Genomic DNA, 25,723 nt, shown 5'->3' on the forward strand with positions numbered 1-25,723 from the left:
TTTCATTTATTAAATTCGTTTAATTTCGTAAACAAAATAGCCACTCGTGGCGAGTTTCGTGTTTAAAATAGAATTTTGTCATACAGGCTGGTTGGTAATTGATAGTATAGGCGGAAAATTGGTGATTCTACTCGAAAAAAGAAGTCGAAAATATAGAATAAAAATTTTTCGTTTGAGACTTTATTTTCGAGAAAATCGACTTTGAATTTTTGATCGGTATGCCTGCAACGCGTTGCAACATATTGGAACGGTTTATCAACATAACGTCAATCGAAACACAATCTACAATAAAATCCGTTATAACGAAACGTGATAAAGTGCACGCGTACCGAGCGAAAATTCAAAGTCGATTTTCTCGAAAACAAAGCCTCAAATGAAAAATTTGTATATTTTCGACTTCTTTTTTTTACCAGTTACCAACCACCCTGTATATCCAACAGCTCACTTTTTCTTTGTAAATATTATTAATAATTTTATCAATTTTTTATATTTCCATCTTTCATACAAGTGACAATGAATCATAAAAGTTTCATAGAAATCACAAAGATTAGGGGATAAGTATACCACTATATTTTCATATATGTATATGTATGTATATTCCCAAATTACATGATAGAATATGAATAATATTGAACAAAATATAATCAAGTATACAGTACCATGGAAATACAACAGATTACAATTTTCTACCTGTCACCGATTCATCGTCATCTCCTTTCATTCTTTTGACATATATAAAAACAAATTAACCCGTCTGAAATAATCATACCTCGCTCTTTGAATACAAAAATCTATTCAAATGAAATAAAGGGGAAGAAAATAAGAATAAATATAATTACTCAGGTATAATCTTCTCAAGGTATAATTATTCAGTTACAAATGATTCTTCGTTAACACACTACATTGTACACTACTTCTTTTCCCGGTGGCTGAAGCTAATCGTCGACGTTTATAAGGTACGAATTTTGTCAACGGCGCCATCGGAATCTTTATTGAGAAATTAAAATATTACAATTGCCATCACTAAGCTCAGCGTCCACAATACACTATGTTTTTCAAGTTTAGGTGAACCATCGACGATAACCACATCAGATCCGGACCAATACTCAGTGCCAACCTCATCCAGGCATTCGAACTCGCAACATCGGCGTCCAACGCGGAATCTCTTGCAGCTCTGTAATAAGAAGAAATCGATTAATTGTACGGATCAATCGTCACTAGACTACTCGAAAATCCAGGTCATTCAAAGAATAAAAGAAGAAAGAATTGCTCCAATTCCACCATTGCTTCAGCAAAACTAGTATTTGAGAACCATTGGTCAAATATATTATAACACTAAACGTACATTTCGGGAAGAATAATTTGTGCTATGAAACAGAATACGATAAAGTTCAAAGGTTACATCGATTTTCAAAATTTTATAAATTCAGGTGTATGACAGTATCAGTCAGCTCTTTTTCTGTCCCCAAGCGCCAAAATTCATTCCGACTACCATTTTATGTATTTTACAGAAGTAAGCCTTCATTCATCTCCCATTCCATCCACCAACATGCTCTCGACGTATTCTCTTCTAAGTAAAATATTGATGTTGAGCCAGACATCCTACTGAATAATCTTTTCAGTGTTACTATAAGGTATTTAAAACCAGGGTTAGTGCTTATACGTTAGATGTAATACTTGGCATGAAACCTGCTTATATTGATATTAAACTTATGCATAGTAGGATGTTGGACCATTGTCAAAATGAAATTACAATACACACAGTTTCACCGTGGAAAATTGGATCTTTCTAGCATGTCTACGCAAATGATGGTTGGAGGGGCGAGGGGGAGGGGGAACTGTACATGCGCCAAACACCGTTACGTTCGTAATTTTTCACACAAATTTACAACTGTAGGGAAAAAATTATCTCTGATGTTTCAGATGTTAGAAATTGACAATATCGCAGAACGGAATGCTGTGTTCTAGATATTCTATTTTTGTTACGAAAGTGGTACAAACGAAGTCCACTTAAGAATAGTACAACAAAATCGGTTGAGGTTAGGTTATCATGCAGATATCGCGGCTTTTGCTTTGGAAAGCACGCAACTGCTAGTCTCGTCGTCCCTTGTAAACGAGAGAAAGATATTGTAATTGGTCGGGATTAACATAAAACTCGTCGCATGCGATCAGATGGCCTGAATGTTTAATAAACGAGAGTAGAGTGCGTGCTACGTGGTTCTAGCAGTTTAGGCGGAAACTAATTATTGTAACCGGAGCCGAGATATGTAGCGATATTACTTTCCTCGACAAAGCGTATAAGGTGAGGAGAGAATCGCGATAAAATAGAACAAGAGACAGGAATTCTTTACGTAAAGCAGATCTGTCAACTAGATAGAGATCCTACAGCTATAACTACAGTGAATCCGTACTCTGGCGAATTGTCGTTTCACAAATAAAGCTTCTGAAAAACGGAATTCCTACAATATAACTGCTGTTGTAAGAATCTACATATCTGATTTTGCTGCCGTATTTGTCAGAACGTTTGTTTATCAAAAAAACGCATCCTCTGTAATCCTCAGTAGCTTAACAAGGCACAGTTAATAAAAGAGATAGAGCGTTAAACGGTGACGATTTAATCACTGTTAAATAGATATTGGTCTCTTTAGTTAAAATGCCCTATGATTTATTTGCATCATTTTTTTTCATGCAATTTAAAATATTTAAATAAACAATATTTATCAAATATTTAAATATTTAAAGAAGCAGTAGTCCATACAATATAATTTTATTTGATGGTTATTTGATATTTAATATTTTGGTTTACATACAAAATTGAAATTATACTTTGCTTGAGGACAAAAATTCTAATTGCATTCCTAACATATACCAATAATTATTGATCAAAATAGAAAGAACTGCAAGACTAGGAAGATTACTTAGCATCTTATATAGCCTGGCAAGGCTCGAACGTTTTATCTTCCTGTAGATTTTCTTTGCTTTTAGACTTTCCTTCCATTTCTCTGAATTGGTGTCTTCTGTACACTATTTATAAAAGAAGAATAAATTACATGTTACATCCAAGTTACCAATCCAAATAATTTTAAGTAAGAAAAGAGATCTAATGCAGCAGTTTCCACTTAAATATAGATCCGACGATTATTTACGAACAAATAGTATAAATCTTTTAGCAATATGAAATTCGCAATATTTATTCAAATATTTATGTAGTACCGGGGCCAGAAGGCCTAAGGTATCGGCCGAACTGTAAACAATGTACCGTTGGGTCCTTTAAGTGGACAGTTTACGTGAAAAGGCTGCGTGACCTTGATCACGGGGGTTTCGGGATACCTGTTCCGAAGAACGGGAAAAGGTAGAGTGGGCAGAGCGTGTGGAGCGTGCGGAGTGGACAGAGTTTTTGATTGGGAAGCAGAAAGCTGCATGCGAGAATAGAACGACCCATTTGGATACTACATTTATATTTATAGTACGCCATTAGCAAAGAAGACATGTTTGCGTGCGTTATCGATTTTACGCTTTTGCCACGCAAACATGGAAATTGCGATTCAAAATTGAATTTGCACTGGAAACGGTTGACGTTCTCGACTTCACGTGCCCGAAGTGAACGGACAGAAGGATTGAGCTGGAGAACGCTCTTGGCGAGAACATAGAGGTGGACAATCTGATCGCCACGGTGACCGCCAAGAACGAGAGCTGAGATAAATTCAGGCAATTTCGCAAGACCGTCATGTCTCACAGGAGGGTGACAGCGAAGGCCTTGATGGAAGCAAGGAGGAGAACGAGAGCAACAACAACTACGCGGAGCAGTGAAGGCAGAGATACAAGACAACAAAGAACCACAGAAGGAGATCAGCCCAGTATTCTGAACTAGCTGAGAAGATGACGAGAGCAATACAGAATATACAGAATAACTGCCTGAAGAAGAAGATACAACGGGGCATGAAAGGACAACCCTGATGACTGCCGACAGGTTTTACCGGGGTTGTCTGTCCTCGAAGCAAAGGAAAAAGGAGGAGGGGTTTTTAGTGGGTATGGCAACAACATCCGCCCGAGTCCCACATAACCCAATGATGCGGATCACTGGGTATGCGTAACAGCATTTTTCCCTTCTCACGCAAAAAAGAAAAAAAAACTATACACTCTATCAATTTTAAGTTGATAATTTCGTTATTATATAATTTTTCTTAGTCTAAACTGAATCCAGGGAGAAGAACTTTCATCCAATTACATACTTCATTAATTCATGAATTATATTCGTTACCGTACGTACAAAAAGAAAGTTGACTGATATAAAAATTCAAAGGATAGAATTTCTAAGCTCGCGATTGGAAACAGATTCAGTTCAATGGTTTAATTTGCCATTTAATTGAATTCTCTGGCAATTTCAGCGAACTGTGGGCTTTAAAAGTGTCCCGCATTCAAACGCAAGACTTCTCCTCCACCTTTCCCTTTCTTTCAATTCCAACCTCAAGTAATTGACCAATTAATTCGAAGATATATTTACATGCTTGCAAGGGATTCAAACAACTTCGTTGCGTTAAATTCGCAATTATAACCAACACGAATGTCTCAATCAATGTGCAGCTCGAAACAAATAAAAGATAATTAACTTTTCAATATAACGATTGATATGTTTGATGAAGAAAAATGTATGAATTTTTAAAAACGTCTCCTAGTACATTTAGCATTTTTATAGTAAAAACTTAGAACACACACGCACACATATACTATTCCATGAAATGATTTACACAGCTATGAGTCTAATCCTATCATATTATAAAGGGATGGACGAACTTTTCCTAATAAATATAACTTTATACAAAATCTTGTTTAAAAAAATTAGTTTTTTATTCTCATTAAATTAATTTAATATCAGAATATATAATTTTAGTCGTTATCAAAATTTTATGTCAAATGCGTTCATAGATACATATATAAATATGTCGGGTTGACGTTAAGATTTGAGTTAGGGTTAAGGGCGTGAAACGAATCCCTATTGGCGCTAGACGTGATCATTATGCAATAGAGGAGATATTTACTAGTGCAAATATGACTATGATGAAATTGGACAAGTAATCGCGATAATTAGATACTCGAGAAGCTAATGACAATGATCCTAGGCTCACTAACGAATCCGCGGTCAAGGGGATGACGAACTCTACTTTTCTTCAACGTCTAAGTTGTACTCAATGTTAATGCATGGGGCAATCACTACGTATCTGAGAGTTACTTGAATCGTCTTTGAGATCGTACGGGAGAGTGGTTCTCCATCACGGTAACGCTGTCGAGGAAAACCATGATGGGTGTGCCTAAGGGCACGAAATCATCGGATTCGTGGAGAAAAGCCTTCATTCGGAAAGTGAGGGAAATTGGCGTTACTGTTAATTGGCCAATTTCCATGTTGGTGGTTAGGGAAGCGTGCTAACCGCCCTTAAGAGAGAGTTCGAGAAGAGGAAGCGTCGTTCGTGAGAAAAATAGATTTCTCCTATTTTCTCGTAGTTGGGACGAGGACTGTTTGTCGGTTTGAAGGACTTTAGTTAAACAAATCTTAAGATTTAAAGCGGGTCCTCGGGCTAGCTGAACATGTACTGTGGAGACGCGTCGACATCTGGTAATCATCTTACTCAAAGAATAGAGTCTGCGTGTGGCGAGCCACGGGACAGAAATCGTTGAAATGCTTACCGTCGTGCCCCGTCCTAAGTATTTCTTTTAAGGAGAGCTATAGAGTTACTTCATGCCTTTGTTAGACAAAACGTTCATCCCTTGACCGCGACTACGTTCGGCGACTGGTTGTCGCCTCGAGCCCGAGCTCACTATCATAAATCTCAAATAAGTACAGTCGAATTGAATGACAACAGTTTCTTAATTCGGCTATGGTGAAATCTAAATTACAGTACTAGGGGTCTTCCCAAAGTTCCGAAGGGAAGGTTCCGGTGTTCTTTCATCTCCGACAAATAAATGTCTAATCCTATGTATTTATTTCAACTGAAATCTTAACTTAAATATTTATTAACAATATTCTGACGAATATGCAATGAAAGATAAAAACAAGTTTATTTTTCCTATAGAATGTCTCATGCTTCTTACTCATTTTATGTTTCTCGTTGTCAGTGCGTAACTACTTATCAGCCGCATGAATGCTAAGTTTTACTACTGAGAAACGAAGAGACATATAGATGCAAATATACGCTACCTCGCGTGAAAAAACATCAGATACATTAACCAGAAGGAATATCCGATACATATAAAATTCATAGCGTAGTTATTTATACATACGGAATATTTCTTTCTGTATGAAATATTCTTTCTTCTGAATTCTTATTATAAATGTATGTCCATTTCCTACCTTAAAATGTCTCTCCTTTGAAAAACTCCATTTAAATATAACGATCAACAAAATATTACCAATAAAAATATTAAAACGAGATGCTGAAAGAACCTTTTAATGAAGTACAAATGATTATTTCAACTTTAATTCTGTTAAATTTGAATTGAATCATTTATAAACCGAACAGGTGTATAAAATTTTATTGCGTAAAAATCATGAAGCTGAAAATTAGGAACGAATAACGAATGGGTAACCTAGTTTCATTAAAAGGTACGTGTACGCCGATCCGCGTAACAACTTCGACACTCCAATTATTATAAAGCATGTATCCTTCAGAGATTTTTTGCGCGAACGCAAGATACCTTTTACACGTGCAACTGAATAAGTGGAACGTGATTTTCAATATTTCTTCTTGTAGAACTTGTAACAACGTAACTGTTTCACGAATATTTTCCCTGACACTTTTACAACGATGCGTAGAAATCTCCTTTTCTAATTAATAATTTCAGCATTTCTCTGAACAGTTTCGTTGCGATTAAAAAATATACAAAGCTTACGACGTGCTTGTTTAAAAATATTTATATGGAACAAGATTTCGAATTTGTCGCATCAATCGCGATCTCAGCAGGTGTAAATTAATTCGTTCTAATGAACGAATAAATTAAACGGCTCGTGACAAAAATTATCCCTGTCCATGTTTGTCTTTCTAAAACTAATTCAAGGCGAGTTAAATGAATCGCTGTGTACCCTATTCGCGCAGCATGTGTTTTAACGACCAGCATGCAAGCGTTAACGGTGTACTTTAGTTTCGCATGGTTGTGCTAAGCTGGTTGCTTTTAGAATGAGCATATACTTACAAAAGGAGGTGAACAGAAGATAGCCTTGCACCATTTTGGCTCCGAATGGTAGCAGACGCAAAGGCTGCAAACCGAAGGTCCCGGCACATACAGCAGCCCATTTGAGATAACTTGTCCTTCGAAATCAGTACAGTTTTCTTCTAAAGCCACTGAAAACGATTACCAACGTCAATATCTTTGCCCCTCGACAATCGTACGCGCAGTTACGCTAACCGTTTTAACACCACGCAGCGTGATCGCTCAATTCGCGTACCGTGGTAAATTGTGCCACGACGTATGGTCACGATCATTAATTCGCAACGCGCTCAAGCGTGCTCGTCGTGAGTCATATCAGAGTTTCCTCTCGTAATTACTTGTTTTTCAAATAATCATAAACCAAATAAAAAAAACCAATATAAAAAATTACCTCTTGAATCGGAAAACCAAATACTGCATTATAGAATGTTATCGCGCAAACGAAACGCAGAGCATAAATATTTCGCAAACTTTTGAGTGTTTGTTGTAACGCTTTCAGTATAACCGATGAAATGAAGCGCGAGCACGTCGAACGGTATATTTCGATGAAAAAAAACAGGATGAAAAAGGGCAGCGCGATCGCGTCGATCGGTACTCCTCGCAAATAAATAAACGAAGCTCTATCGCGCTGCATAGCACAAACCGATACGGAGTCTTGAAACATCCGACACTAAAACGGTTAATAACATTACGAAAACGACCGTACCAGGAAATTTTTGTCGAACGGATCCGCATTGCGGCTATCACGATGCTTCTTCGTTGCATCGATGCTTCGTCGATGAGATTAAAGCACCGTTGAATTAAAGCACCGAGAAGCGACACGCGTCCTCAAGAACTACGAAGGTTCTACTCGAACGAATGAAAACTTTTCTCGAGCCCGGTGTGTATATACAAGACGTGCGAATTTAAAGTTCAGATTGTATTAATTGAAATAATTGGTTGGTTTGATCAAATTAATCGTTTTAAGCAAATCGTTTTGAGTCCAATTACCGGATGTCATCGATGCTACGCTGAAATGACGAAGGTCATCCAAGTAATTGATGTCCACTGTAATTATTTGTTAATCGCGCGTGGAATCGGAACGATTCGACCTCGTTCCAACGCGAATCGTTACTAAGGCAGAGACGGCAATTAATAATTGTCGCGTCATTTGTTCGATCGTGTTCACAAATTGAAATACAGCTGAGTGGCGGAAACCATTTATAACACGTCCCGTACCGCGTAGGTCGTATACATATCTCAGGATGAATTTTTCGTACTTCGCCGCATATATTCTCCATGTCAGACATACCATAAAATATTTCGTGCAATCGCGTATTCCTGTCTAATGTCAGGAATTCTCTTTCCATAGGTCTGCGTTTTCCATATTATCTATTTTGCTTATCAGTAAACATTCTTACAATTTGTGATTAATACTGTACGTACAAGAACGTTAAGTTTTTGACGTTGTAATATTTCACATGAAATAATAATGGCTGTATATCGACTAACTTATTAATTAATTAAATTCGTGTATATCAAGTTTCCCATCATTTAATACTTTCGTGTAACTACAGAGATTTGATACTATGAAATGAAATATAAAACTTGGTAAAAAACGCGCTTCGTTAGGAAATGAGGGTAATGACGCAAATATTTTTTGTAGCCATTATATAGAATTTCGATGGTATAATTAATCAGTATCAACTTACCAGCCCCTGACGGGACGAAAGTGACGAAAATAATTTGCAAACAGATGAGGATTGCAAGTATTTTCGAGTCCTTCATGGTTGTAAAAAATCAGGTAATGTTGTCGCTGTAGAATATGGGAAAATCAGGCGTTTCAATATCAGTTGTGCGGGCACTGGAGTGCGTAGACCAGAAATATCTGCGACAAAAATCAGAATACATTTGTTTTCACATGATTCGATCAATTTTGTGTAGGACTAAGCTGATTGAACCTAACACGGGATAATTGTCCAACTTACGACCTTAACAAGCCCGCTTGATTCTCTATAAGTGCTTGAAATTGATGCTTGTATTCTTTCCAGATTAACAAGCTTTGCCCCCCCCCAACCCCCTCCCTCTCTATTTCCTTAGATCGAGTTAGACTGCCACAACATATTATCTTTCTTCTTTTCTTTTCTTTTTTTTCGACCTTTTAAAGCCTTAAATCGCTGGTTATTATAGTGTATACATTCAATTACTCTGTAAGTCGTAAGTACATGTTTTACGTTATTTTTTATTTTCCAGCTAAATTCCACAAAAACAAGAAATATACTTCCAACGTGTTTTCACGTGTCTCTAGCAAAGATCTCGAAAACAAGTTGCGGCGCAATTTAAAACGACAAATAGCACCGTGTGTCTCGTTGTGGCAACGCACGCTTCGTCAGCTTTTTAAAAGCGCTCTCTGTCTGCTTTTTTCTCCCTTCACCGCCTATTCGTTTTTTCTTAACGAGTGAAACCGTTTTTACGAGGACGGGAGCACAGAAATGACGTACTGGCAATTCTGTTTCGTGATGACACAACCAGCCCGGTTTCAGTGAATTAAACCTGGCCCCAAGCTTCCAATTATCTCTCCCTTCCTTTCCTTTATTTTTCCCTTCTATATCGAGTTTCAGGTTTTCTAAATTTCCATTAAAATCAACTATGGCTTTTCTCTATTTTATATGTTAGCCGATGATTCATGGCAAAAGCGTCGGCTGTAAAAATATTTGGAGTTGCAACAGCAGCAAGTGTGTTTTCTCAAACAGAAAATATTGGAAGCGTACTCGTTGGCAAAACAGTTCACGGATAGTTCGTCCTCTGCTTGTTATTTGTTTCAATACCGTTAGCAAATAAATTCATGAAACATAGTGGTATCGCATAAATTGAAAATAAAAGCTTTGCGTATACTTGGGAGTTGAACTTTGGCTATTATACGCATGTTATATATATATATAGAAGATTGCTTAGAATTTGGAGCTTAATAACATATCTCAAAGTCATTGACATTAAAGAAGGTGAACCTTACTTACCAAATTTCCTTCCGTCAAATGATACATAAAAATTGAAAAAAATAATATACATAGTTTTGACTTTCTTCCGCATTATAATTTGAATCACTCGATTTATTCGACTAAAGATAATCAAGCAATAACCTCACTTTACACGTATTCTCATCACGTGAAATAGATCACATCAGGGATTTTCAAAAGTCGATGGAATATTAATAGCGATTAATTATTTATGGACGTATTCTGCACGGTTAAAGCAATCGCCTAGTGAATTATCGAGTTCCAGGAATATGAGCGGTAAACAGGATTGCAGCTATAAATGACTCTCTAACGTGTATATTAGAGATGAATTTGATCATTTATCCTCATAATATGAAATACGCTTTTAAGTGGAAATCATAATTAACAATTTCTGACAGCGAAAAGTAAATAAATCGATACGTTTAAATCAATATTAGAATTTCTTAATATTTTTATCAAATATTTTTATCAAATATTTTAACATCGTAGAAGTGTCGTTGGAGAGAAATATTAGGTTGTTCCAAAAGTTTCTTTCGGTTTATAAAGAAATGATAGATGTACGATATTTTTTGCATTATATTATTTTATTCAATTATGTGCGATCCACCTTTCTCCAATTTAATATAAAATAACATAAAACAAAAAGTGCTGTGTATCTATCATTTCTCTATAAAACGAAAGAAAATTTTGCGAAAATATAATAGAAATTTAGCTTTAACACAATATAAAAATGGATTGTTATGCCCCTAGGAGATAAGAACAATATGATTAATATTAATAATGAATACGTTAACGTAACGAAAAGCAGCTTTTGCAGAAGGCTATAACCTGAAAATGTTTACTAAAGAATGATAACATGAATTTTCTTAAGTACCCCATTTGATACTTAATCTGCTTTGTAAATACTGTACGTCCTAACTTTGAAAGAATGCAATTTTAGCCAGAATGTTTCAAATTACCTAGCCGTATTGTTTCCTTGTAATGTAATTTATATTTACATTATCTCGCGTAATTCTTTCCACTTTATTGACTTCTAAACGTTAATGTAATATAATTTTTATAATATAATTTTAATCGAAGTTATTTAAAATTTGTAGTATCTCATCCCTACTAGAATAATATTAACAAATGTGCAGAGCTCAAGTCGAATAACACCGGCTCAGATAAATGATCATCAAACTTACTTTTGTTATCGTCGATGTCAGTGATTTTGAACCAGCCAACGTCCATGGCAATCAATATTATTTAGCCGGTCTTAACGCAATGTAAAAAGCAAAAAAAAAGAGGAAGGAAGGAACAGGGAAGCAAAGAGATAAAACGAATTTTTCATTTTCTCGAAACTAGATCGAGTTTCAAGCTGCTCGTAAAAGAGTCTGTAGTCAATCCGACTAAATTCGACGAACCGCGCTTCAAAATTCCCAGAGAACTGTGATAACCATCGAAATTTGTACAATTTGTCGATTCATCGCTTGACTAAAAAATGGAACAAAATGAGGCTGATCAGCCGGCCTTTGAACTTCTAATGATCCCTATCGTTATACCCTAGGTTGAATGCTACGATATAAGCCGAAACAGCTATAAGTAGGGTTCACGTGATTGCCGCCATCTATTATTCACGCGTTACACATTCGCCAGACGCGTCTAACGGTTGACATTGTTTTCTATCCTCAGTTCCAACGCAATTACGTTGCTACGTGCAATCAAGTCTCGAGTGAAGCTAATGATAAGTTGTTGTTCGATCCTACACAATTACTAAAATTATTCAAATTAAACTAATTTAGTCTAAAAAAACAAGTAATTTCGTTATATATTTCCTTTCATAATAAGCCATGGTTGGAATATAGTAGCTGACGAAAATATTCGTATATTTGTAGAAACATTTTAGGGCTGTATTATGCATAACGGCACTATAGAATTAATACTGTAACAGAATTCTACTATCATGGTTATGCTGGTAATATTCGAAACAAATCTGAAAATCTATGTAGATGTTGTAAGATATTCAGTACGAGTACTGTGCATTACTGGTATGTACATAATCACGACGAGATAAGGAAGGTACTGTTCTCTATTGCTCATCGCTACCCGTTGCTAGTAGCAACGTACTATGCATATATATCTCGTAAAGATTTTAAATGTAGCCAACGAGACCATTTTTAATATTTGACTATCGTGACCCATTACAGTTTCATCACTTTCGATTAATTGAACACGACCCGCACCTTAAGACTAAAATACACAATATAAGTATGGCACAGAAAATCTTTTAAAATTTACGGACGACTATTTATGGTATTTAAAGGCAGCAAAGATAATAATTAGCTGCGGATTTTCCTCGAATCGTAGCATACAATATGGAATCTGATTATTAAAAATTACAGTGGAAATACAGTGGATTTCCATAAGATATTCGTGCTTGTGGCATTTTGGAAATAAATTCTTAACCCAAATGGACGACCTCGATACTCGAGAAATTTTGTGAAGCTGACGTCAATGGCGATATGTACTGTTGTTGTGCTATCATTTCATAGTAAGCTGTATTGATTGCACTTCTATTCACGGAATTGATTTATTCCACACAAAAGTTGACAACAATAATCGAAAAAAGAAAAATATATTACCGCCTTTCACATCAGCATACACAAGCACATAGGATTTCACACGAATATACACACTTGTAAATTCGACGAAACGATCAAATTTAATTATTTTTCGATTTTTCGGGCATCAAGTACTACATCAAACGTTACACATCAAACGTTAAAATACGGCGAGCATACAAAATGTACAAACCACTCTAAATTAATTAACTTTGAACGTTATTGATTAATTAAAAAAAACCACTGTTGCGTTGAGTTTTACATTTTAAAAAGTTGTTATCCGTTTTTGCTTTGTTTAAAACTAAAAACAGGACTACGTTCATTGTAAGTCGTAAATATCCCTTTTATTTATTTAAACAAACAGATATTTAAACAAACAATTTATAAATATATAATTTATTTACGTATATTTGTAATATCTGTTTTATAAATTTGTACAACCATTTATCCATTTATCTATTTTATTTGCATATAATTTTTATAGACTTTTTTTTCTTTTTTTCTTTTTTTTTTTTTTAAGAACGAAAAATTGTGATTCTATTTTAAGACATGTCAGGCTGAAGCGATACGCGATATATATTTCTATTCGGATTTCACCGTCGTCGTAATCGATGCTATTGGAAACGTTTCACGATAGACGTCTTACAAGCGCTTGCAATGTCCGTCATGTGTAAGGCTCTACCACTGAATCGCGGCTGCCATTTAGTGATTAAGGTCGATCACTTAGAGACGTTAATCCGCCATAATGGTGAGCAATACATCGAAGCCATTATTGAAAGCATAGTTACGCTTTAATTTCATCGATCTTATTCACAAATAGAAGTGTACAAATTATAGGATTTCCAAATATTTAGTTTAGTTAAAAGGAGATATGAAAATGACAGGTATATTCAAAGGATAAAACAGAACCGTACGATTGTAAAGTTTCAAATCATTATAACTATTTAAATTTGAAAAATCCTACTATATTTATACAATATATTTTTATTAAGAATGGAAGAAATTTCGAAAAATACGACAACACTTTTTACTGTCGTCTTGAAGCACACCATATGTTAAGCTTCTTCGTCGTTACAAATTTTATCGCGGATGTAACGAACGTTTCGAACATGTAGCACGCACGCGTCAACGCCTACATTTGGATTTTAAATATATGTTTTATGCATTAAGTGTATTAACTTTCTTGCGCAATTTCTTTCAATTTGTTACGATATGGAGGGTTTAATTACGTTTAAGATATCTATCTGAATCCTTTAAATTCGAAGTTCTTTAAAAAATTACGTTACGTAAAATAATCTTTTTTCCTCTTTATTGTATCATAAAATAGTTACTTAAATTCATATTACTTAAAGAATCTTCCTACAGAAAGAATAAAAAAGAATAAAATCCTATATGTTAAATTTTACGTGATTGATGGAATACATAGCGATGACGAGAACTAACTACAGACAACAAGAAACTATTAGCGAAGGCAACTGGTGACTATGAATGTCGTCTCTATAATATGTGGCGACTAAGGAGAACAACTACCAACTACGGATAACAAGTAACAACCAACTGTCTCGTTTCTAAGAGGCAACTAACTTGCAATTATCCTCCTTTGATGGTTTCTGTAGCGTGATATACGTCTTGAACGTAGTTAAAGAATATGGTCGCTGCTGAATGGCGATTTGACAGCAAGGCGATCCCGCCAGTTCAAAGCTTGACATTACAAGCTACCGAAAACCATTAATCTTGTTATTGAATATCTAGCTTTCAGAAGAACCCTTGTGATATGATATGACGTCATGACATTTTTATGACGAAGACGAACAAACACCGACCTCTAACGAAACAAATTTTTATTAAGTGCCGTATGTGGGTTGCAGGCCGGCCAACCAAGGAAATTTATCGAATGTATAAAGTAAAATATATACGAATATATTCGATATATCATAAAATGCCCGCGCTACATCATCTAACAGCATAAAGAAAGCTAAATTTAAGGAATTAAAAAATTGAAATACCAATTATAAGAGAGTTAATTAAATTCAAACCTATCCTATGGTCCTAACCTAACCTATGGTCTCATAAAGACCTATATTTCCTGGAAATTGATATCGTTTGAATTCTAAATTCTCCTTAGAAAGTATCATAGAGAAAATATGAAACTTGAAAAGTACATCACGCTGATGCCTCGATAAACCGTCGTGTCGATAAATCCATGTGTCCGAGCGATGAATTTTCCCCAAACAACAAAAAACTGAAGGAAAATCTTCTTTGAAGGACGTGACAAAGTAGGGGAAGCGGTAACAATGATCACGCGATAAACTGATGGTGTACGTATAGAACGAGTGTTGCGAGAGAATTATCGAGAAACAAAAAAAGAAAAAATAATCGTCGGCCGGCGCGACTATACGCTATCGACGGCCAAACAGCGACTGAGACTAACTGAAACGAACTCTGTCGCAGTATGAGCACGGGCTGCGTTCGCGGATCGATCGAACACGTTCTGCGCCTCTCCGCGGCACCGGCGTCAAAGCCACGCCCGATGGCTGCAACGCACTGGTGCACTTGCAACATTAACCACTGGTCCTTCCTTTTTCGTGTGATATTATACCAGCATCTGCGATGCCATTTCAAAGACCGCAATCAAAGCATTAAATGCCAGATTAGAGCGACGCGATAATATTACCCGAATATTCGTCCGTAAATGTTACCGTATAGATGTTTAATTAAGCATTATTATGCTTCGAATAATTTACTATCACATGTTCCACAAGAAAACATATGTTTCACTTTTCCCCGTAGTATGATTGTAATTTATAACAAATATTTATAATTTATAATTTGAAATATTTATAATTCACTGAAAGTATCTTCCTGTCACGATCATAGACGTAAAATTTCAAATTAAAAGTACCAAATTAAAAACATATGTTACCCCGAAACCAAACGTACGACATGGCGAATCACGATGATACGATAAAAATTGATCTATGTCTTGATTTATTCAAACAGAACGAACTTACTCGAACTTTTCCAGAATAAACGATTTATTCGATAATATCCGTCACCAGCTTCTCTTCCTTCAACGGTAACAACTGACACCGAAAGCTCGAGAGACCCGAACGGTGAGACGTACCCAGAAGCAATGCAGTTACCTGGGCAAAGAGTCCCAAAGACCAAGGACGTAGAAAATTTCGAGAAACGGAAATGGAAACTGGAGTGGCGCGTCAATCAGCATTGACGGAAACTAATAAAAATGGAAAAAACCAAACTAATTCGTTTCACAAATTATTAAAACGATATTATTCAAAATTTCACTGGATCTTCTCAATGCACACGTCAATATTTGTCGAAATATCAATATTAAAAAGTTAATAAAAAAAATATCTTCTTTCTTCATACCTGTCTTTCTCCCGGGCGGCGAAGGAATACTAGAATGTTCGAGAACAACGGATACTTTTTGATTTTATCTCAATATCAATTTCAATCTTTTTAAACGAAATACAATCTGAACGATGAAACGTTTGATCAAATAATGTTCTTCGTTCGATACTAAAGGAAATTGAGAAGAAACATCGAAAATTCGTTAATAAAACGAATTTCTTTGTTTCTGTGAGAAAATAAACTTGATATACGTATTGGTTTTTAAAATCAATATATCTAACCAATGGGCACACTTTTAACAAGGGTGATGGAACATACCAAAAATCTTTCAAGATGGTCTTGGCAACGGAAGAGTCGAAAATATGACAATTATAAATGAAAAATTCTAATATTTTACAGCTGACAACGATAAAGAACTCCAGATATGCTCCTAATTAATTTACAACAAATTCGCGTATATGATCGATAGCTGACGTCACTGTGTCCCACAGCCCTTGTAAAACGATAAGAATTTCCTGGAAAAACTTGTAGCCACGAAATGAAAAAGATGATAAAACTTCTAACAAGAGTACTGAGACGAGCAACTTTGTACTTACCCCTTCGGAGTAGGGAACGTGATTAAACGTCCGCGAGTTCGAAACTTTTGTAAGTCACTGCACGGCCGCTGCTTATGGTGGAAATGTAATAGATATAAGTACAGAGCGCGTGAGCGAACTAAAAACGCGATATAGGGGTAAAGAGAGAGACCGTTCCGTCCTTCTCTAATGCCCGCGTACTTGTACCGGAAATGTGTAACAACGGTAAACAAGCGCCGTCAGTGTCCACTAGTGTGCATGCCTGATTAAACAAGGACAGAAAATGCTTATATACAGCCTTCTCTTTCTATTTCCATGTCGCATCCATCTTACTATACAGTAGACAGGATTCGACTATTCCATCATTATATTCGCACCCTGCTTACGTGTGAACTAACATTGCCATGACAACAAATCGTTCGTCTCCTGTTTGATGCTCAGTTTTCAACGGAGTTGAAGGGAAACTTTATAAGAGAAAGGAAGTGACGGATTGTCTCAAAGTAATAAACGAAAATTCTCGTAACTATCGAGAAACGATAGTCAATACAAGGATATCATTATCACATTTAAAACTATTACAATAAACGGTGATTTATCGCTGCAAGGTACCACAAATAAGATATCTCATAATTTGCGAAAAGAGGTAAGGAATATTCTAGATTTTAGACTTTGGAACTTCCATGACAGTCATGAGTGTGTTTTGTCATTGATTTGCCATATTGCGTTTTTCACAATTGTTGTTCATTTTTTGCGATATTTTACACTCGCACATAGTATCTATGATTTTTTCTTTCGATAATTCTTATAATTATTGTCAATAATTAATTATTTATAACCTTTTACGCTGTATTATATATCATTAAGATTTATCTTTGCACGTATCAAGATAGTAGATAACAAAATTATGTTTATATATTTATATTATGTGTATATATTTAGATATCTTCTTAGTTGCAATTTTTTCGAATAGTATCGGTGACCAATCGAAATAGAAATTAGTGCGGAAAGAGGGGAAGGAACCAAAATTTGAAAATCGACATCGGTAACTCAGTAGTTATAGAATAACTCAATCGATAACGTAGATTAACTAGTTATAAATGAAAATATATATAAATTCAAACTTTAAAAATTAGAAATTAAAAAGCAGAAGGCAAAAAATTATCGCCGAGGATTTATATAATAATAAATAGACAGTACATTCTTTTTGTCTGTCTTACCGAGAAATAAAACAGTTAATTGATGATTATCGTATAGTGTGTACTCATAGCATAAAATTTGTTCAATGAATTAAAAATTATATTTTTTAGATATGTAGACATTAGCGATGTATTAATCCGGGAAGCTCGTCTACCTCGGAAATATCGAGTCTGCGACAACGTCGAGTTGGAAATTATTCTTACAGAATATGAAAATTATTATTACAAGATGAAATTCCAAAAATATCCTATATTGTGCAAGAAAATAACTGAAAAGGAAATAAAGACGAGGGAAATGACAAATGCGAACAAAGTGTAAGAATTTAAATTATTTAACACTATTCAACGTTCTCAACGTATTCAACGTATCGATTACAATATCATTCAATCTTCGAAGAAGTAGTAAAACGTGTCAAATCTGTTAGCAAAGAAACGAGAAGTGAGTCTGTGAAAGGGAGGAATGTACAACAGAAGATGACGGGTGACGCTACGGATGATATTAATCTCGCAATGACATTGACACCAATTTTCGCCAATGAAAGCGATGAATCTTCATCAGAAGAGGAGAGCTATTTAACATCTTAATGGAACAATCCACGCAATCAAAGATATCAAAATAGGCTCAGAAGCTTTATATAGACAATCTGGAATTATGGAAGATTATTGAAGACATTTCATGCGTAAGTTAATTTCGATTAATATACGTATTGTAAATACTGATTTCAGTAAAGCTTTAAATAACGAATTACATAACATTTACGGAAATTAATACGGAGATTATGCGCCATTTCATCTTTGTATTGTCGCAGGAAATCATACTGACAAAATTAAATGTATATTGGGACAACATCGTAGGCCTAGAGGAATGTAAATCTGCTATTAAGGAGGCCATTGTGTATCTCCTCAAGTACTTTATCTTTTTTAAAGGCCCATTTTCTCCCTGGAAAGGTATTCTGCTATACAAGCAATTACGAAATAGGGAAGACGATGTTGGCGAAGGCAGTCGCAACAGAATGCCACTGTACCTTTTTTAACATAACGGCCAGCTCATTGGTGAGCAAATGGAGAGGTGATTCCGAGAAGTATATCCGTGTAAGTTGATTTCCTTTGTCTATGAAGAAGAGATTCTGGAATATATCATATATAATAATAATCATATATAAATAGAATAGTTGTTTGGAAAACGAAATGATATTACGTTCGTGATGAAACAATGAATTTAAGGAATTTTGAATATAATATTTAATAAATAATAAATACATTTGTTAAATTGAACAGGTTTTATTTGAACTTGCCTATAATTATTCGCCTACAATTATTTTGATCGACGAGATTGACTGGATAGGCACAAATAAAGGAGTAAACTGTACATTGTCTGAACCTTCAAAGAGATTCAGATCAGAACTTCTTTCTAGATTGGATGGATTAGTATCTAACGAAAATTCTAATGTAGTTCTTTTGGCTGCAACTAATTGCCCTTGCTATGTATATCACGCTATTTCAATGTTTTCTAAGTAGAAAATATCTTAATATCATAATTATTCATTATCTTAATCTTAATTATTGTGTTGTTCGGAATATTCCTTCGTTATTATTAATATAACAGAACAATAATATTTATTGTAAATATATTATTAGGGACATTGATGCAGCTTTACGCAGATGCCTCGAAAAGAAAATATACGTATCATTACCAAATGAAGTTACTCGACTCGATATGTTCAAATAATACCTTAGCAACCAGTTATTAGAGAATATGGATATTGTAAACCACATAATAAAATCTACTGAAAAATATTCTTGCGCGGATATAAAATTGCTTTGTAAGCAAGCATGGCTGCTAGAAATAAGTCCAATGTGGGAAAAACTTGAAAAAAAAGAAACATCTGTTACGACTTTGAAATATGAATTAAAGAATTATGAAATAATAGCAAAATTGTTAAAAAACAATGTCACCTACAGTTACGGATGTGGATAGATATGAAGCGTGGAATAAATATGTATGCCATAAGAACATATTTTAAAAAATATAAATGGTTATCATAATATATATCATTAATATAATTATCGTTCGAAAAATTGTTCGTGTGCGTGCATGTATGTGTGCGCACGCGTTATAAACAAGTTTGAAATGTTCGTTCTACATATATGTATACGTGGTATACATCTTCCCTTATAATATATAATATGTGTAATCTGAGTGGTAATATCTCCACGTATTACATATGTGTTAGTGTATTTTATCGATAATCTGTCTTTTATTTCCTCTTATCTTATTAACGCATGTATGGGCGCGTATATGCGCTGGCGAAAGCTATGGGTGTAGACTCAGAACACATATATGCGTTTTTTGCAAGTATTCCGCATGGCCTAAGGACAGATATACGCGTTTGTCGATTTTTCCGATCAAGTAGAAGTAATACTATTACATTTATGTGAGATAAATATGAATGTATTCCTTAGTAACGGCAGTAAGCAAATGCCAATAATGTCTCGTTATAATTGTTTACCTGTTTCGAGGACAGTCGCATCTAATTATCGAGAAGAAAATGTGTTGTTTGTGTGAAAAATAAGAGAATGCAGAAAATGCGATGTCGGATTATGTATCGATAATTGTCTTGAAATTTTTCTCATACAACTGAATTATTAGCCAAATTCTGTTGTAAATTCTAAATGTTTATTGTAAATTTCAATGTTTAAAATAAATAATCAATACTAAAAAATAACGCTCTTGAATTATTTAATCTCGTGCAAAAGAATTACTATAACTTATTACGCTTTGCGCTTTCAATAGTCAATCAACAGAGTTCAGTCTAACGAAGAAGTTCCCTCCTACGCTAACGAACTGTCCTGTTTTTGCGTCCAGGCTTTCACGACATAAATTAAAATATCGCACATAAGCACAGCGTAACAGCGGCTTAAATTTAAGTTACAATAATAATCTTAAAAAAAAAAAAAAAAAAAAAAAAAAAATGTAATAATGCATGGCTATGTCGTACCGTCGCGTATCGGTACTTTTGCCTGTACCACCCTACAATCAGAATTCAGCGTTTATTCTGGAAAAAAATCATGTAAAAAAAAAATATGTAAAAAACCTGGAATTAATAAACAAAGATTTTAAAAAATCAACAATTAAACAAGGGATTGAGATGACCAACCCCGCTCACGCTGCGAACTTCGAACGCGGAAGAGTCGAGCCGTGGCCATGATGGGTGATTCCAGGAATCGGTCGCGTATGGCAGGATCTGCCATGCTTTACCGATCCCAGCCGCGCCGATTTCCGTCAACAGACACAGTAACGGAGATATTTGGAACAGAAGCAGCCGCATATTCGTCTATCTGAAATTAAAGAGATGATTTCATGTAGAAGATACAAATTTGTTCCCTGATATTGAAATGCCGAACACGAGGAAAATGAGACATGCAAATGACAAAGTCGATGATCAATAGGAAGATAACATAAACAATTGTAGATTGCAAGGAAAATTTTGAAAAATGATACGTGTTCTAATAATAGAATATAAATAATAAAAAGGAGAATGTAATTGCCATTCTTCTATGTATTTTAATTTATGAGACGTAACTTCTGAATGACCTGTAATGCCCGTTTCCGCGGCATTATGCGCCGAGTTCCGGACTACGCGTAGATCCGGTAGCGCGATTGTTCACTCGACTACATTTACCATAGCGAAATCGAACCTCCCGCGAAATCGAACTAGAATTCGACCCGACACGCGTACGCGCCCAACCACTGAAAGTTCAACGCACCAGTACCGTCAGACGATTCGAAACTTGTGAATCATCTGCTAACGATACGTATCCACCGTCAAAATTTTTCATTGCAATAATTTTTCATAACGTTGCAACGATCGCTATATTTTCAATATACATGTATGATCGTAATAAAGAGTGTCTACTCTTCTTAGACTGTTATTTGTACAACATTATACGGAAATGTATGTTTTACGTGATATGGCTTCTCTCGACGCGTGGATCCATTGGGAAAACTGCTATATTTATGGTAACTTAATCGTTACAATAACATAAGAACACGTAGAACCGACTCAAAGTTGTAAAAACATGCTTGATACAACTCAAGTGTATTATATACGTTTGAAGCATCACCGCCCATTACTACACCATCAACATCAATCATGTTCTACACCACGGTCATTCTTCTGCAAAAGCGATAATTAAAAGAGAAAGAGAAAGAAGAATTACTGCACAAACTTCGACAACCATGGGACTTCCGTATACATATACAACAATAAGATCACCGTGAAATTGTCTTATCTTGTTCTTTTAATCGCGAAAAATCTGTCCGTAAGTTCGTGGACCGTGTCGAACAGAACGCTATATACGAGGTAGAACGGGTTTTTGTCCGACTGTTGCACGGTTAAGAGCACGACGAGCAACATTGTTCGTGGCGATAAAATGAAGGTAAAAAAATGCAACGAGGAAACAAAGGATAGAACGTCTAGACATAGCGGAACAAATCTTCGGCAGGAAGATCTTCTCCGTTAACATCGACTCCGCACAGTTACGCTCGCTCTTTTACAGTTAGCCTCGCGGACCTGTCTTAATTTGTAACTACGTTTCGGGACATCCTCAACACGTTCCCCAACGCGTAGGTTTCATACGACAAATTCAATGTCATAGTGGTTTAAGTCGTAATTCCGAATGTTTGAATTCATTTTTACTCTCAAACATATCTTCCCTTTGGTTTCAGAACCGATTAAGTCGTAACTTTATTCTCTACCATTTCTGTTTCCACGGTTTGAACAGATGTAATCTATTTTTACGGTAATAAACACAGAAGATTATTTGATGAAAACTGGCAATGGCCTAACTTACACCACTATGATTCTCAACCCTGTTTTCCAAATTGTATTATATAATATTTTATGAAATGTTGGTGCCATACAGGATGAAACGATCTTAGGCGAATCAAACATCTTATTTTCCCTTACGCCATTCAAATTATAAAATATGCAAACTTTTTAACATTTAACTCCGCTGTCTCATTATGTCGATTCCGTCAACTGTACGTATGCTAATGAACAGTAGTTAATTGTCGGTTTCACGATGGGATTTCGAAGAGGAAATTGGATAACGGATAGGTGAGGGGTTCTGAAGTAGGATAAGAACGTAATTGTAACTCGACTTTTGATGATTTATTGCCTAGCTAGCGGGATCGAGAGCGTGACTGGTGATGTAAGATACTGAGGAAAGTTAATTAAACTTAGCTTCATTACGTAGAGTAAATAAGATGTTTGATTGCAGTAGAAATTGTCACATATTTGATAAATGTTAGATTTCTATATATAAGAAAAATGTATAAAAGATATATAAGAGTATAAGACTATTTCTAAGAAAGGTAAATTATGGGTTTTTCATCAAATGTTTGAATCAACTTTGTTAAAGCATTCCCTAATTTAACCATTTAGACGTTAACTATCGAGAAACCGGTCCAGTGTGTCGTATATCTCATCATTTACATAGGAACAAAATCTCCACGTTCAGGCTGTACAGTTAATTGAAATTAAAGGCAAACACTGTAACTCTGGCACAACTGTCCTTATTTTCGCAACTAATTACCATTTGTCCCATTTCATTAAAACTTTTTAACAGCCGGTAAATAAATCGATGGAATTTCCTCGGTTCAATTTATGAGTGATGAAAATCAAAATTACTTAAAAGTACCATTCCTCGATATCTCCAAAAACATGTCATTTCTAACCGTATAATAATCTATAAGCAGAGAAATGTCAATGAAAATTTAAGACGAAAAAGAGGTAAATTTACCTGAATTCCAGAGCGCGGCCGGCTTTCAAATGTCGTTGACTGTTTAGAGTTACCACGCTTACTACGGTCCGTGAACTACGGCTTCCCGGTTTACCCCGGCTTCGTATCTGCATCGTGTGCTGTTGTCGCCGCTAAAACACGCTCACCCCTCTACTCGCGGACTTAACTACTGTTCTCAATTGGTCGCTGTTTTTAACTGTAGTTCTTGTTCCGAAAGATAGGTAAATGGCTTCCTCTATGATCTACGAGCCAACACAATCAAAGATGATCGTTTAAAGTAGCTTATAGGAACAGGCAGACTACGGGCACATTTACGCTCCGATCGTGTGTAGAACGCTAAAAGGTAGAATTCTGAAAACTGTAGAACAAACGAGCGATAGTATTGCTAAAAAGACAAGTTAAGAGTACATAAATATGTAGTAAGAGGAAAGAAAAGATCTTCAACTGACAAACAAGTAATTGTGTCTATCATCATTTCGTCAATGCGATTAAGGATAGTTATATACATTTATACATTACATTCTAAGAGTTACAGTTGCATGAAACAAAGGAGAGAGTGATGGGAGCAACTTACCTGCTCATTTATCCTCTGCACGTTCGGAGATGCGCATTAACATTATCATAATCGCTCAGTTGAATTATGCTTGTATTAGTATGTTTTATCTTCTTCGTTAATACATAAGAAGTACTTCAATATCGAAATAATCTGTGAAATCTAAGTTATATATAAATATATATACTTTCAATGTGATTATCAATAGTTTAGTTTATTTAATTCAACATATGTATATTTTCATGAAAACAAAAGTACGTCAAATTTTAACGAGCAATAGCTTTCGTTTTACATCTCTATACGGTAATTTGCAGGATGCAAAAAGAAAAATAGAGAGTCTGATCTGAAAATAGAATGATCTTGAATAAATTGTAAAGGACATAATAGCGCTGTCATGCGCTATGGTGCATAAACTAGGGTAGAATTAAAAGCGTAGTAGAATGTAGATCGTTAACAAATAAAAATTAATCTAGGTGTTATTAAAGAAATTTGTTTCACCTTTTAAACTTTTTGATGATTGGTTTACTTTGAATATTTTGCATATTTTTGCATATCATGAGCATTTTGTACATTTCCATACATTCAAATTTTCTATGAATATAAAATGATCCGCACTCTACTTCATAGTATACTCTATACGTTTAAAATGCTCCATTAGAAGCTTAAATTTATCAAAATACAGCTCCTAAGGAAATGTGAACTTGCACATGAACACATAATATGGATTTTCTGATTGAAACGTATAGACAGGTATATACTAGCATAAGCCACCTTCGGCATTTGACTGCATGGTGCAGCACTACTCTCTCTGGGATATCCTAGCCACTTTCGGCATTTGGCCGTATGGTGCAGCACTAGCTCTGTAACATAGAAAACCATAGGCGTCAGTTCTTCTTATTTCCTCTCTCATATATGTTTACTTTAATGTCACTTATTCAGGCGCTTGATATATTGTCGGAATGAAATTTTAGTAATGTGCAAGTAATTGTGAGTAGATTAATAAAGTATAATAAGATATTAGATTCATGTACATAGTTTCAAGTGACATCAATCTTTATGTCTAGTATATACATGTGTATTGATCTATAAGTCAGTGTTAAAATAACAAACAAATGGCAGAAGAAGGAAAGAAGATTTCCTTCGGTTTTGCAAAATCTATTAAGAAATCTATTAAGAAAAAATGCTATTCCACAAGAAAAAAAGAAAGTTGATTACATTGAATGCCTTGATGAGAAAGGTATTAAAGTAATAGGGTGAGTTCAAAAAGTAAAATTTATAATCAAGAAACATATAACCTCAACCTAACCTATAAAAATCACCAATAGCGGAATATATATATTTGAAAACAATTTTTTTATTTCAGTGAGGAAGAAAAAAAGGATGAACCTCTAATTATTCCATTACTAGGTTCAAAAACCTGGCATGA

The 25,723-nt window shown here is 35.1% G+C and overlaps 3 long non-coding RNA genes across 4 annotated transcripts; 1 reads left to right on the forward strand and 2 right to left on the reverse strand.

The window, feature by feature from the left end:
• Positions 1 to 547: 547 nt before the first annotated feature.
• LOC126927198 (uncharacterized) lies at positions 548 to 7,687 on the reverse strand. The gene is made up of 2 exons (XR_007715279.1): positions 7,186 to 7,687; positions 548 to 1,174 (listed from the first exon to the last, which is right to left on the reverse strand). It is a non-coding gene; the product is annotated as an uncharacterized LOC126927198 (long non-coding RNA).
• Positions 7,688 to 17,095: 9,408 nt separating this feature from the next.
• On the forward strand, positions 17,096 to 18,582 carry LOC126927186 (uncharacterized). Its single transcript, XR_007715267.1, has 2 exons — positions 17,096 to 18,254; positions 18,365 to 18,582. It is a non-coding gene; the product is annotated as an uncharacterized LOC126927186 (long non-coding RNA).
• Positions 18,251 to 24,985, reverse strand: LOC126927166 (uncharacterized). 2 transcript variants are annotated; one of them, XR_007715234.1, is made up of 6 exons: positions 24,796 to 24,985; positions 24,319 to 24,459; positions 23,745 to 24,102; positions 18,965 to 19,050; positions 18,700 to 18,796; positions 18,251 to 18,583 (listed from the first exon to the last, which is right to left on the reverse strand). It is a non-coding gene; the product is annotated as an uncharacterized LOC126927166 (long non-coding RNA). The 2 variants fall into 2 exon arrangements; XR_007715233.1 differs by having other exon boundaries at positions 24,319 to 24,640.
• Between the last annotated feature and the right edge of the window lie 738 nt (positions 24,986 to 25,723).

This window comes from Bombus affinis, unplaced genomic scaffold (genome assembly GCF_024516045.1).
Source record: "Bombus affinis isolate iyBomAffi1 unplaced genomic scaffold, iyBomAffi1.2 ctg00000078.1, whole genome shotgun sequence".
NCBI classification, from domain to species: domain Eukaryota; kingdom Metazoa; phylum Arthropoda; class Insecta; order Hymenoptera; family Apidae; genus Bombus; species Bombus affinis.